At 47.6% G+C, this 15,431-nt stretch overlaps 1 long non-coding RNA gene across 1 annotated transcript; it reads right to left on the bottom strand.

Annotated features, from left to right (window-relative positions):
• Nucleotides 1-8,125: 8,125 nt before the first annotated feature.
• LOC150054868 (uncharacterized) lies at nucleotides 8,126-9,838 on the bottom strand. Its single transcript, XR_016537667.1, has 3 exons — nucleotides 9,769-9,838; nucleotides 9,425-9,564; nucleotides 8,126-8,251 (listed from the first exon to the last, which is right to left on the bottom strand). It is a non-coding gene; the product is annotated as an uncharacterized LOC150054868 (long non-coding RNA).
• Nucleotides 9,839-15,431: the final 5,593 nt, after the last annotated feature.

Here is a 15,431-nt window from a genome sequence, read left to right as displayed (position 1 = left end):
TAGTTTGAAACCAGCCTGGGCAGGAAAGTTTGTGAGACCCCATTTCCCAAATAACCAGCAAAAATAAAAGCCAAGCCAGAGGCATAGCTCAAGTGGTAGAACAGTAGTTAAACATACATGTATGTGATGTTGGCTCTGCAGATCAGGTAGGCCCAGGAGACTTCAACACGTGGAGGCTGTGTGTCTGCTGCCTCCTTGCGGCTAGTTCTGCCTAGATGAGAGAGCCGAGATGCATTCTGCAGGGCCATAGACCTCAGCAGTCTGCAGGCTGGGCCCTGGAAGTTCCAGGGACACAGGTTTGTACTCAGCCTTCATCTATCTATCTATCTATCTATCTATCTATCTATCTATCTATCTATCTATCTCTATGGAATCTTTCATTTATCTATCTGTTCATCTACCTACTGTCTATCTATCTGTCTTCTATCTATCCCCCTGGACATGAAAGTAAAGTAAAGTACATCGTAAAAGGATGTAAAAGGAAGCTAAGGCTCATTACTCTCCCTGGACCCCGTGGAAGGATTTAGACCCTGCGATGCCCTTCTCTCAGTTGAAAACCAGGGAGGTGTCAGACCACGAGCATCGAGCTGAGCCTTCTTCCCCTCACCAGGACCAGCAAGATCTCAAGTGACCTTGTGAAGACAAATTCCCTAGGAGTGACACTGCCCTTGAAGTGGTGGCAGTCCCCCAGGCCGGCTGGCACCATTCATTTGCAGAAAGACCAGTTTCACAGAAGACTGGGTGCCCTCCGTATCAGTGAACTGGTTCTGGCCCAGGCTGGCTCTAGTCTCTGACTTCAGCTCTTCTTCCTGACAAGCCTCCGGGCCCCTCCTGGCTCAGCAGCAGTTGGAGGCCCAGATTTAGACTGAGAGATCTGACCTGATCCCTGCCCTATTTCTCACGGGCTACGCGTCTCTGTCAACTTGAGTCAAACTCTTTGGACCTCATTTTTTCAAGTGGAAGTAACCACAGCTATTCCAGAACCGTTTGTGGGATCCAGTGGGATCCATTACCTTGGCCCTGAACACCCAGAAGACAAGTAGTAAATGCATGTCAAGGTCAGGCACTGTGTCTTTGTATGGCACCATTCTGCTTCTGGTATTGCAGGGCACTGTACGTGGTTTCTGGATTTTATGGCCCAGGCCTTGTATTTTCCTTTGCAGCCTATGGGGAAACCTTGGGCTTTCCTCTGCCTTAGGAGCCTTAATTACCGCATAAACTGGAGAAGAACGGAGGCTTTGAATGGGGTACATAAAACACACAGGCCTGGGGCTGGGAATGTGGTTTAGTGGTAGAGTGCTTGCCTAGCATGCAAGAAGCCTTGGGTTCAATTCCTCACTACCCATAAATTTGGCACTGTAGCTAAAGTGGTAGAGCTGTAGCCTTGAGACAAAAGAAACTCAGGGACAGTGCCCAGGCTCAAGCTCTGAGTAGAAGATTGGCAAACACACACACACACACACACACACACACACACACACACACACACACACACACACACACACACACAGCAGCCCAGCTTTGATTCAGCTCCTGATCAGGGCATGAATACTAACTAACCCTGAACCCTTTGAACTTCAAGGGGTCCAGGGGCCCTCATAGAGCCCTGCTCACCTTGCCGGGCTCAGCCCCAGTGGGGCCATTCCTGCTTACTTTGAGGCCTGAAGTACCAACTGAAGAGGGAGTTGAAGGCCTCAGGCACAAAACAGTGCAGAAATGCCCGAGCATGGAAGGGACGGTCTGTCTCTCATTTGTCAGCTGACAGCTGCTCCCACTTTATGCGAGACAGCAAAGAAACCCACAGCCTAGTAGTAGCACCATCCTGTGCAGTGGGCTGTACCTGTGCACAGGAGGAGCTGGGGACACAGAGCTCAGCTAGGACAACTTCCATGGCCCAGACTGCAGAGGGGAGAGGGAACTAGTGAGTGAGCTTTCTCCTAGAGGATTCCCGAGGCTCACTCTTCCTGGCCCTCCCTCAGGGGTGTAGGAAATGTGTGTGGATGCTACAGCTCACGTGAGTGTGCCATGATGAGCCTATTAGATAGCACCGGAAGGTGTGGAGGGGAGGCACAGGTAACACCTACAGTTTAAACTGGTTTGGTTGTTATTTAGTAGCCTTTTTTGGACCTCATAGTTAGACATTTGTGGGAATGGCTGGGAGGGAGAAAAGGGAAGAATATCTATTCTGGAACTCTACTAGTAGAAAATCACTTCAGATCTGTTATCCATGCATCCATGCATTATGCATGCATCCATCTGTCCATCCATATCCACTCATCTACCATCTACCTATCCAGCCAATAAAACATCATCCATCTATCCATCCAAGTATCCATCATCCATCCACTCAACTATCTGCCATTTTTCTATCCTTTGTCTACGTATCTAGTTAACCAAACATACACCTATTCATCTATCATCCATCATCTGCTCATCTACCATCTACCTATCCAGTCAACAAAACATCATCCATCCATCCATCCATCCATCCATCCATCTGTCCATCCAACAACACATCATCTATCCATTCAACTACCCATGATCTGTAATCATATCCATTTATCATCCATCAATTCATCCATCTAACTACCCATCCATCCAACCAAGTATCTATGTCTCTATTAATCCCTCCATCCCACTAACCATCCACCCCACCATTCACCTATCCAGCCAACCAAACATCATCCATCCATCCAATTGTCCATCTTCTCTCTATCCATCATCTACCCATCTGGCCAACCAAATATCTAGCCATCTCTCCATTTATCCATCTAATCACCATTTATCCAGCCAACGAATCATCCAACCATCATCCACCCATGTGTCCATCCATCACCCATCCATCCATCCATCCATCCACCCAACTAACCATCTAATCATCCACCCATCATTTATCTATCCAACCATCTAGCTGTTCTATACCCATGCATCTAACCAACGGTTCAACCAACCACCTATTATGAAAGTCCTTCCTTGTCTGCGATGGCAGAAGCCCCAGGGCCTTGGCAAGTCATGGGGCTGTGACCCCACCCCGCCCCCTTATGAGGAAATGTGTCCAAAAAGGGCAGGGAATCATTGTGGCAAATTTGGGGTTCAGAGGCCCCATAAATGTTACTTTGTGCCAAAGGTGTAAGAGTTCAAAGTCACAGCCTCCCTTTATGACATGGAGTGAACCAGCCCTGGCCCACCCAGGAAGCAGCATGGCCTTGCGAACAGGTGGGTCAGGCATCTGTGGCCGGTGAGGTGAGCACCCCCTTCCTTGGTCTTCCCACCCTCCTGTGCTCTCTCCCAGACCCACGGCTCAGCAGGCTCAAATACCAGCAAGCCCATGCAGGTCTACCCTGTGGGGTTTCCAAGCGCCCCAGCAGACGTGAACGTCGGTGCTGCTGTGATGTAAAAAGAAGCAGAGCCTTCTGGCTTGTTTGGTTTCCCTGTGTCCTCTGTTAAAGCAGGCTTTTAAGCCCTGGCCTTGGGCGCGCCATCACCCTTCCTGTTCTACATGCTAATTAACAGTCTATGAATTTTAACTCCCACCCAGGGCCCGCTGGCATAGGCCTGTGTTTGCTATCGGGAGTCTGGGGCGTGTTTTCTCGTTCCTTCTCACCCACAGGCACAGGGGGGACCTTGGGGGATGTGTAGGGGCTCAAGCACACAGAACCCAAGGCCAGAAGACCAGGCACTGGTTGCTCCACTCCAATCCACCTGGCCACTCTGGACCCCTGCAGAATCCACACACAGAGTCAAAGAGGCATCACGCTGAAGCTTCCCTGAGGGGTCCTACAGAGCGAGGGGGGCCAGGGGAGCCGATGCCCTGCTCTGAACCAGGTGGGTCTGCCAAGCCCCTGGTGCCAGATCTGTCCTCTGCAGCAGCGAGTGACAGTGAATACGCCTGTGACCCCATCGGAGACCAGGTCCAGCCTCTCATGGGGCCTACATGTCAAGGAGTGTCCACTGCTATCCTGTGGTAAAGTCCTGGGGGCCCTGGGCAGGCCTCATAGGAGAGGGGGTGGCCTCCCGGGAGGGGTAAGACCCCTCTTTTGGTCTTAATGGAGGACCAGGAAGGGGGTGCAGTGGGCGTCTGGGCTCTGCTGCTCCTCTACCCGGCTCCCCAAGAGACAGACAGACAGACTGGAAGGCTGTGTGAGCCTCTAGGCCTCCCCAAGCTCCCTGCAAAGGCGGGGAGCGGGGACAGGGCCAGGGCTGGGTCTGCAGCAGTCCCTGCCTCACTCCCCGGATCTCCGCAGAGGCCTGGTGTGTCTCCAGATCCCACTCTGCAGCTGCAGGCCGGCGGGCGGCCCGCGGTGTCGTGGCCCGGGCTCTGGCACCGCCTCGTGGCGGACAGCGGGAGAGCGCCTGGATCACTGCACCCGCGGAGCTCGTGCGTCCTTCCTTCTTCCTTCCTTCCTTCCTTCCTTCCTTCCTTCCTTCCTTCCTTCCTTCCTTTCCTTCCTTCCTTCTTTCCTGCTGATCCTGGGGATTGAATTCCATGCCTGGGCACTGTTCCTGAGCTTGTTTGTTTGTTTGTTTGCTTATTTTCAAGGCTAACACTCTACCACTTGAGCCACACAGATCCACTTCTGGACTTTTGGTGGTTAATTGGAGATAAAGAGTCTCATGGGCTTTCCTGCCTAGGCCCAGAAACAAACAAAAATACATGCAGAAGAAATAAATACTTTCAAGTTGCAATCAGAGTCATGCAGAGAGAAGCTTCCCTTTCTGTCTCTAGCTCGTGTGCTTTCTGGTGTTCTTTGGCTTTTAAATTCCTTGTGAGCATGGCTGCTGGTGGCTCGTGCCTGCAGTCCTAGCTACTCAAGAGGCTGAGATCTGAGGATTACAGTTCTAAGCCAGCCCCCACAGAAAAGTCCGTGGGACTCTTATCTCCAGTTAACCACCAGAAAGCCAGAAGTAGAGCCGTGGCTCAAAGTGGTAGAACATTAGCCTTGTGCAAAAGAGCTCAAAGACAGCACCAGGCCCTGAGTTCAAGCCTCAGGACTGGCACACAGACACACAGATACACACACAGACACACACACACAATTCCTTGTGAGGACAGGGTAAGGAGACTCTTTTCAAGTTTTTCCCTTGGTTAGGGCCTCTGCACAGTAGTGACACAGTGGGTCCACTCAGGTTCAAGACAAGGCATGTCTGAGTGTGTAATGGAGGCCTGGAGAGTGCATCAAGGGGCTGCCTGGCCTTCTGTCTACTGAAGCCTGTCTGGTGCTCGAGAGCCACACGGTGGAATGGCTTCGGCAGGCCACGACCCCAGTGGAGCACAGAGGTCTGTAGGCCATGTCCCCAGCATCTCAGCCTTGACCTAAGCACACAGCCACCACCACTTCTGATAGCCAGTGAGCTCAGGGAGTAAGGGGTTCTGAAGGAGAAAGACACTGGGGGGCGGAAGAGGTATACTTCTCCATCAGCAGAGCCCCAGCAGAGCTGGGAGCCAGGAGCTGCAAGGTGGCCGCTGGTTGCAGTGTACTGTGAGCAGCAGTGGTGGTGATGATGCTGATGGTGATGATGATGCCACCGCCTCCCAGCATTCCTTGCTGTATGGTCACACATCTGCACTGATTGTGGACAGGGCCCTTAGACAGGTATGGCTCAGCCAGGGCACCAAACATCCGAGGCCAGGTCCCTCTCTGATCTGAGTGTTCTGAGCCCCTGTCCCATCCCACTTCTCTTGGCATCCTAGCTCCTAACTCCACTGGGGTCCCCAGCCAGAGTGTGACAGAGCCAGCTCCTCCTCCAAGGTGTCCACTCAGCAGAACTTTCGAGAACTTTCTCTCAAAATGCAACTTCTGCAGCGTCAGGCCTCAGGGACATTTCTATGAGAGGCAGTCTATAGTCTGTGAAGGGTGACTGCTTTAGGCCTTTGGGGGGTTGACTAACTCAGACACTGCAGGGTAAAACCACATACCTATCTACCTCCCACCCCAACATACAGGAAGAGACCTGGCTGTTCACCTAAAATCTTGACTTGAAAATGACCAGGGCTGGCTGCCCCCAGCCCCTGGACCTGAGCGTGTGCTCTGCTGTCCTCCCGCCCCTCTCCTGGTGACCGGGTCAGGAGTGGGGACCTGACCCAGTGGGTGCAAGAAGAGTTGAGAGCCTCGCCCAGCACTCTGGGTCAGAGATCCTCTGGAACTCTCAATTCCAGAGGGGGTGATGCCCTTGGACTTCTTGAAGGGGCAAGCCTGGAGCTGCCTGTGGGCCACTGCCTGGAGCCTGAGGCAAAGGCTGAGAAAAGACAACAATCAAGCCTCTGGGTCAAGCCTCACCTGAAGACTGAACAATCTTTGCACAGTTCACTTAAGTGAACCAATACATTCCCATTATGGCTTAACCAAGTGACATATCTCCCTTTACTGGGGTTGGGGCAGAGCTTCACAGAGGGGCTTTTGTAGGGTGGAATACACTCTGGACGGGTGTTCTCCACTTTTCAGGGCAGCCTGAAGCAGGCTGTCTGGACTCCAGGACCACAAGCCAAAGCTCTGGCTTTTGCCTCCAGCCAGGGCTGGGCTTTGCCGTAAGTGCCGGGAAGTGCAGCCTGTCCAGGCTCTAAACTCAGCAATGCTGTAACGGAAACATCTGGACCTTCTTCTGGCCTGGTATGCACCCGGCGCAGTCTGCCCTGAGTCATGACAGCACAGCGAGGGTTTTATTGCAGTTATGAATTATGGAGATGGCCCAGGCTGTGCACTTCTCATTATTTTTTTTTCCTGCTGCAATTAAGCCACAAATCATGCTTGAGAAATGGGAGGGTGACTGAATTAGCCAGGATTCATTCTTAATATGCTGACCCTGGAGAAGCCATCCAGGAGGGGTGAGATGTTGGCCAGGTCCCCGGAGCCACTTCACCCAGGGATCCGGGATAATAGGCTCTGTGCATCCCAGATGCCCCCTCTGCCTGTCCATGCTTAACCCACTTGATGCCTGCTCCAGCCTCAGCCAACGACTGGGTGAGGATGGAGGCTGGATTGGTCCCTGCCTCATTGACTGACAGCTGTCAGTCATCACTTGTTGATCTCATGAGCAAAGGGGGTTGAAGAGTATAAGTGGGAAGCCATTCATTCGTACATCTTTCAGGCTCTGGGATTTGAGGGGTTTTTATCTTCTGGTAGCATCGGTCTCTTCTCATCCCAAGATTCAGTTTCCATGGTGTCAATTACCCATAATCACCTTCATTCTGAAAGCACTACATGGAAAATTCCAGGAACGAGAGAGAGACAGAGATAGAGACAGAGAGACAGGGACAGGGACAGAGACAGGAAGACACAGAGAGGCAGAGAGAGAGAGAGACTATATCCCATTGCTTTTGAGATTATGGTATATTGTTACAATTGTTCTATTTGATTAGCAGGCATTGATAATCTCACTGTCTCATTGACAAATTAGGTATCATAAGTTTTTCTAAGAATAAAGTAGACTACATAGGCAGAGTTGGATTCTATCTGAGGTTTTGGAATGTGTCCCCTTCGGATACTGGGGGAACATAATACACTAGTATAAGAGGGTGTCCTATTACTATAGAAAGGCCAGGACCCCGGGGAATCGCAGTCAGCCAGAGAAAAGGAGATCTTAAAAGGACATTAGAATCACTTAGCACTTGGTGAGACCCAAGGCGCAGGTTAGAGGTGGGTGAGCTGATGCAATGGCTGCCTTCTGCCCCAGTGGTAGGTCCAGTGCCAACACCAGTGTGCATGCAGTAAGCCCTCCTGGCCATGTGGGATGCTGTCACCACCGGGATTACAGGATGGCTTCTGTAGGGTGAGCCTACAAGCGACTGCGGTGTCTGATTGGTAGATTTGGTAGCTGCAAGGGAGGCTGAGAACAGAGAAGTGCTGGTGTCTAGGTGGGAAGGCTAGCATTTCCAAAGGAAATTCTAAAATAAAGGTGTTCACAAGGGCTCTGGGGAATTAACAAGCATCATACATCAAGATGGCTCTGAGTCCCTTTCCAGTCCTGTGACATTTCTAATGGTTCTGCATTGCCCCAGCTCCTTCTCATGGCTGCTGCCTGTCCTTTCCCCTCTAGTCAAGTCCCCTCCTCAGAGCTCTTCCTGCCCTTCCTTTTGCCCCTCTGCTGGGCCATGGGGTAGAAACTCACATGCATGGCAGCAAGCTGGCTCAGATGTAAGCAGGGTTGAAGCCTGGCATCTGTTTCCTGAAAGTCCTGCTGGGTTTGGGGAGTTCTCTTGGTCTAGGATCTGAGGCTTGTCAATCATCTCTCATTCACGATGCTGAGTTTCTCCCTAGTCCCCAAAGAAAACACTATTCAAGGAGGGCTTTCCACCCAGAGTAATTCCCAAGGAAGTAACCTAGCAGGAAATAGGAGATGAAGGCTGGTTCTTGTTCAACAGTGGCCTCTTGGAGGAGGCTGGCCACGCTCCTCCATGTCCCCCAGGGTCACCGTGACCTTGCCTGGGGTGGGCCATGAGATTGCTGGACTATGTGGAAGTCAGGAGCTCAGTGGATAATTAAAAGTGAGACCTTGGATATTTTCATAACGAGCTGAGAGCACTTTTGGTGAAGCTGTTGTGCTGTTTCTCTAATCAATATCATCTTTACACTTAATGGCAAATGACAGTGTTTATAGAAAAGAAGGGAGCAGAAGGAAACACCTGCCTCTCACCCACCTAAATTGCCCCATTCAACTCCCCCTGTTCCCAGCATCCTCCTCATATCTACTGTGGAGGTGGACAGTGGCAGGACAGAATTGGACCAGTGGTGGCTAATTGGTGCGTGCGGAGGCCAGTGACACCTGTCTGTGGGGGTTAGGGTCTGTGAAAGAAGGCTGATAGTAAAGGAGGAATGTGTTATATGTGTGTGTATACATATGTGCAGGGGTATGCATGCATGCATGTATATGCACAGGTGCATGTATATGCACAAGTACATATGTTCATTTATATATTTGCATGTATTTATGTACTTTGTGTTTGTGTGTGCATTTATATGCATGCATGCATTGTGCATCTGTGTATATGTGTGTACATGCATGTATGGGTGTAAATGTAGCTGTAGCCTATTTTGTTATTGCCCAAGTGATACTTTACACATACACTTCAAAAGCTGTGCCCCAATACAAGGGCATGGCTAACAAAAGCTTTAGTGACCTCGTGTCCCCTGTTGCCATTCCCTGGGGGCTGCTTGGGACATGATTGCTGGACAAGTCCTGCAAGTGTGAACTTTGTACATGTCTCCATGCTACCTAGAGCAGCTCTGACTCCTGATGCTTCTCTTCTAATGTCTCTGGTCTCTCATCACCTGCTCTGTCCTGTGCCTTGAGTAGGGCGATTGGAGGGCTAGGATGGTTCAACCCCACACAACATTCAATTCAGTGGCTTCTCACTGGAAGAGCCTGGGCCACACCTCTGGTCTCTGTGAGAAGACAGTGGTGGCATCACTACAGTGACAGTGCTTACCAGCAGACAGCCACAGGATGCCTTCTCCAGCTCTGGGTGGACACACACACATTCTTCTGCCTTCTGGGGCTAGAGCTGACCAGTTGCATCCTTTTCATGTCTCTCCTCCCTCAAATGGGCTCCTTGTTCCTTCCTTTCAACTACAATGTTGGAGTTGTGAAAACATGAGGGACCAAACTGATTTTTATAGTGAATCAAGGTACCCAGGAGACAAATCTTTCTGGTGGTCTCAGTGGGGCTCCTTTAGGCCATCCCATCCCTGAGGGGTATTCCCTTCATAAAGTTTTTCTGATGTCACCCTGCCCTGCCCATGTCGCTAGGAATCTAGAGATCACATGTCTCACCTAATCCAGCCCTAGCACTGCAGTTCTATCAATGAAAACAGAAGTACTGCCAGAATGTGGCATCTGCCCCATTTCTCTGGGAAAGTCATAGAGAACTCCATTTGTCATGGAGTTCATTGTCTGGTGATGTTACATGCATAAGATCACAGAACTGGAGAATTCAGGAACATGTACACTTTGATGACCCTCAGTAAAGTGGTTATGGTTGTGGTTGTTATGCCAGGCCTGGGGCTTGAACTCAGTCTCAGCACTGTCCCTGAACTTTTTTGCTCAAGGTTGTCATTCTCCACTTGAGCCATAACTCTCTTTCTGGCTTTTTGCTGTTCAACTGGAGATGAGAGTCTCAAAGATGTTCCTATTCCAGTTGGATTTGAACCACAGGCCTCAGAACTCAGCCTCTGGAGTAGCTGAGATTATAGGTGTGATCCACCACTGCCAACTTCAGTAAAGTTTTATATTTTATTTACATTTTAAATTTAATTAGCTTTTGAACTTTAAAAGGTTGTACAAAGGAAAGTTTTGTGCTTTAATTTGTAAGGATTGTTCCATTTTCTTTTCTTAGACATCCTTAGAGATAGTATGTGTTTATTAGCATAAGTAAGGAAACTCTTTTTTCCCCGCCTCCTAGAACTTATCTGTTTTTGTTAATATGCTAGAAAATAACAATGAAATATTGGCATTGGTAGAATTAGCACTGTATCTGTTCTACTACTGGACTCACAGTGTTTTGAATTACACAGTACTCTCTGGTGACTTTCTGACCAATCATATTGTCTGATAGTACTACACTACCCTCTCTCCTCCCAGAAATTATTGACTGCTGTCTTTGCTATTTATGGAATTGTGTTAGACAAGAATTCAAACACAATGGGGTGAACACAGTCCCTAGTACTCCTTTCTTGCCTTAATTTAAAGATAGTATCAGTGACACATCCCCACGAAGTGTGAAATGAAGCTTGATGATTTGTTTTTCCTAGTTTTCAAAAAAAAAATTGGAAATCTAAATTCAGAGTAAATACCAACCGCCTTTGTGATATTTGTTGAGACCATTTGTGTATTAGGTTAACAAATTAGCTACTATTAAAGTATTCACCTACTTGATCTTGGTGAATGCAGCCATAAGAAAATTTGAGTCCTAATATTTGTTTGTTTTCCCATTCATATTATGCAGTGAATGAAGCTATAAACAGAGGCCCTGGGAGACAAATGTAGGTAGAAGTCCATGTTTCATGGGCCTAAATATTGAAAGCTGTTAGCCAAATAAATGAACCACACATTATATGTGTGTGCATGTCTTCATCCTGCCTTCATAAGTATACTCGTCCAGTGACAAATGGAATCATTCATAAACGTACGATATTTTTAAATGGCAAAGTTGGAAGAATTAGAAATATTGGAATGTTGTCATTGCAGAGGACACCTGGCTGGCCTGATGATAGTGGGTCGACATTCTGGCGCATAACACAGTCGCTATATATTTAGAAAAGGCCCTTCATTCCAGTAAAACCTCTAATCACCTCTAGTCACATTGCCTTAATCAATACCATCACACATTTTCTCCTGATAGTAATGAGCTAAAGGATTAAAAATAAGATATGAGCTGGGTGCATCACAAATAATGATGAACCTTAAAGTCAGAATTGCTAATGGGAAGCCAAGCTTCGTTATGCATGAGTTTTGATCATGATGTGTCAGCTGCAATGGCAGCTCATGTGAGAGAAAAATCACCTTCTCCTTCCCATGTGGATTACACAAATTAAGGCTTGAGGTGAATGGTTAGCTCAGAGCTTCAGAGGAGAGGGTGCTCATTTGTGAATTCCTTCAGAGCACTCAGAGCAGGTGGAACAAAGCAGGAGAGGGGTTGGTGTCTGCCGAGGGTGCCATTGTGCCAGATCTGTCTTCTGCTATCTGAGGGCAGGCTTTGGCCAGCCAGTTCATTTGCAATTGTCTTTTCCCTTAGGAAAGCCCTCAGCTTTTCCTAGACATGGAAGCAGAGTCTGGCTTCAAACCCAGCAGAACTACAGCCTGATTCTCTCCCAGCACCTGGACTCGCATTTCTTTTGCTCCAGTGGCATGGACAGGATGCCCACATGGTTGTAACAGGATGCTCCTTGGGGTCCAGCTGGCTCTCTGCTGCCTGTTTCCATGCTGTGGGGAGGTACTCTCACCCTACCCTCGCTTTTGTAAATCCATGCCTCTCATCACTCACGTGCTCTTTTGCTCGGTTCTTTGTTCATGACATCAAGACTGGAACAACACCTAGCTGAGGATGGAGGAGACATGTCTGCTCAGGCTCCAGTGGGAGACTAGAGCACGGGGCTACCAACACAGAAGATGTGGTTGGAGGATGTGATAGCCAGTCCTCACAGAGGGTCATTGGACTGTTTTCACTGATTGATCAGTGATGACAAAACTCTAGAGGACAGCCATGAGAAAAGGTGATCCTGTGGAGTTAGAAGCTCCATTGCTAAGTAGCAGGTGCTCCAGCGCATTGGGTGAAGATGCCACAGCTGTCATTAGCAGTTGAATGTGGAAACATTTTTCCCCTAGCCAAAGACAGGTCCTTTTCCCCATCTAAGCCTCAGTTTCCCCATTTGTAAAACAGAGCTCCCAGCCTCACCCCCAAAGTGTCATGGGAGCAATATCAAGTGTGGTGTGTGGTACACGGCAAAGCCACACTGAATAGAACCTGAAACTGCCGGTGTGGCAGTCTCATAGAATTCTAATATTGTATTTCATTGGTCCCAAGAATGGTCATGGATTATATTTCCAATGCAATATCATTTAATATGCAGAGCTGTATAATTTCCTAATCTGGGGGCTATAAAACATGTTTATTCAGACTTCGCAGGCCTTGCCAGTTGACAGACATTGCTTTCAGCAGAGCTTCTGCTCAGGGTTGGGGGCACAAATGGATGTCTCTGTTTGGAAGTAGGCTAGCCTCAGGGTTGGGCCCCCTAAGGCCAAGACCAGGGTGATTTTAAAGGTGGGGGGGGCCAAGAGCTGGGTGGGGGCCTGTGGGGCAGAAACTTCCGAGGGTTGGCAGAGGCCTAGAGGGTGGTGTCTGGTTGGGCTGAAGGTTCTGAGTCCTGGGAACCTCTGAGCAAGGATGTATCTGACTGTGCTAGAGAATGTCTTTCAAAATGGGACTGAGGTCGGCCTAAGATGTTTTGTCCTTGGCTTGGCAACTTTTTATTTCTTGTTCTACTTTCAGTTGGATTTCTGTCAAGACTCAGTATCAAAGAAAAATCTAGAAAGGAGATTTTGAGCTCACATAGAGGCACTGACCCACCATGCAGGCCTGGAGGAGAAATGTGGTGACTTTGGATTTTGTGTGCGCGCGTGCGCGTGCGTGCATGCGTGTGTGTGTGTGTGTGTGTGTGTGTGTGTGTGTGTGTGTGTGTGTGTGTGTGAATCCTGGAACCTGAGCTCAGGGCCTTGGCACTGTACTTGAGCATTTTCACTCAAGGCTAGCACTCTACCACTTGGCCACAGCTAAATTTCTGGCTTTGTGTGGGCAGGGGGCGGTGGCTAATTGGAAAGAGTCTCACAGACTTTTTGCCTATGCTGGCTTCAAACCTTGATCCTTAGATCCTGAATAGCTAGGATTACAGGCATGAGCTCTGGTGTCTGTCTATCTTGATTCTTAAAACATTGTCTGTCTGAGTAAGGGCACAACTTTGCTGCAATGGGCAACTCTCAACCCTCTACAAACATCACAAGATCCCGTGTGTAGCTTCTCTCCTTCCCAAGTCAGTGTTTATCACCATGAAACAAATGGCCTAGGAGCATAGAAAATCCCCTGTTTGGGCAAACTATTTTTGACTTTCTTCGTTAAGAAATTGTTGGGAGAGCAATTTCCATGGCCGCTAAGAGGACGTAAATATGTATGCCCTTTCAAGGCAATTGGATGGCTTTAGTCAAACAACAAATGAAACAAAACCTCTCAGCTGAAATGGAATCAGAGTTGACCTTCTTTAAAAAATTATGGTCTTAATCTTTTCTGAAGAAATGTCTTTCATTTCAGAACTACACTAAACTCAATGCAGCGGGAAATTCTGGTCAATTACCTTGAACTTCGTGGTATGTGATTTCAGAGCGTGTAGGGTTACATAATTGTTTCCAATACTTAGAAACACAAACACTTAATTTCATTGTTTAATGGGCCCTAACTGTGGTCTTAGGCTGGGGCTAGTTATAATCTGAGTTTCTGGTTCTTTTCTTTATTTAAAGTTACTTTTTGAACAGATAAAATCTTTTCCCCAATCTTCTCCCAAGCACCATATGGTCCTATTTCCAAGGAAAACACATTTTAAGTAGCTTGAATATTTTTCTGTATGTATTTTATTCATATACAGAAGCATGATGTTATTCACACTGATATATGATTATTCTTTATAGCTTTATATATTTTTTGCTCTTTCCATATTAATTCAAAAGAGTCACAACAAATTCATCCTTCTATTTGTGTCTTTTTCTGTTTGTAAATAGCTGCCTATTTGATAAGGATTTGGTTTCTCAGTTTGCTGGTTTCATGGCTTTCTTGCTCATGTCTGCTGCTCTACCACTTGAGCCACACCTCTAGATCAGCTTTTTGCTGATTAATTGGAGATAATGTCTCCCAGACTTTTCTTCCCAGTCTTGAACTTCAGTCTTCCAGATCTCTGCCTCTTGAACAGTTAAGATTACCAAGGTGAAGTGAGAAACCTGTGTCCAGCAATGAAATTTACATTTATATATATAATTTCTATATTTTATATATTTATATATATATATGATCATAGGGGGCTATGATTTCTACTTATAAAGAACACTACAGGATAATCCTTGGAAGTAGAATTGCTGGATCAAAGGATATGGGCATTCTAATATTCTCAGATATCCATTTATCATGGCTGTTTCAGTTTATATTTGTTGTAGGATAATATGAAAGTTATAGTCCATGAAAATGTTTCCCACACTCTTCTCAACTTCTTTTCCTATTTCTGTAAATCAGACAGCTGAACTAGGGCTTTTATTTTTATGTGACTTTGCATTTCTCTTAACCTGAGGGAACATGAATGCATTTTCAAGTAATGAAAAGCCAAGCTAATTTGCTTTATTATGAACACAATTTGTGTGTGTGTGTGTGTGTGTGTGTGTGTGTGTGTGTGTGTGTGTGTGTGTGTGTGTTACTAGGGCTTGACCTCAGGCTTTTGCACTTACTACGTAGGTACCTGCTACTTGAATAATGCCCCAGCTCTTTTTGTTCTGATTCTGAGATAGCATTGCACTGTATTCCTGGACCGTACTGGCCACCATCTTACCCTTTATACTTCCTTCCGTAGTTGACTTGACAGGCTTGGGCCAAGTTATTGACTGAGATGAGGTCTCACAAACTTTGCTGCTGAGTTATTGGATTTTCTTACATATTTCCTTTCTTTATTCCTTCCTTCCTTCCTTCTTTCTTCCTTCCCTTTTCTTGTTATCTTTTTGCCAGTCCCGGGATTTGAACTCAGGGCCCAGGCACTGTCCCTGAGCCTCTCTGTGCTAGCACTCTACCACTTGAGTCACAGCACTGCTTCCAGCTTTTTCTGTGTATGTGGTACTAAAGAATCGAACCCATGGCTTCATGCATACTAGGCAAGCACTCTACCCCTAAGCCACATTCCTAGCCACATATT

Source organism: Megascapheus bottae, chromosome 14 (assembly GCF_031878675.1).
Source record: "Megascapheus bottae isolate mThoBot1 chromosome 14, mThoBot2.hap1, whole genome shotgun sequence".
In the NCBI taxonomy this organism is placed as follows: domain Eukaryota; kingdom Metazoa; phylum Chordata; class Mammalia; order Rodentia; family Geomyidae; genus Megascapheus; species Megascapheus bottae.
This window is presented reverse-complemented; position numbering and strand designations above follow the sequence as displayed.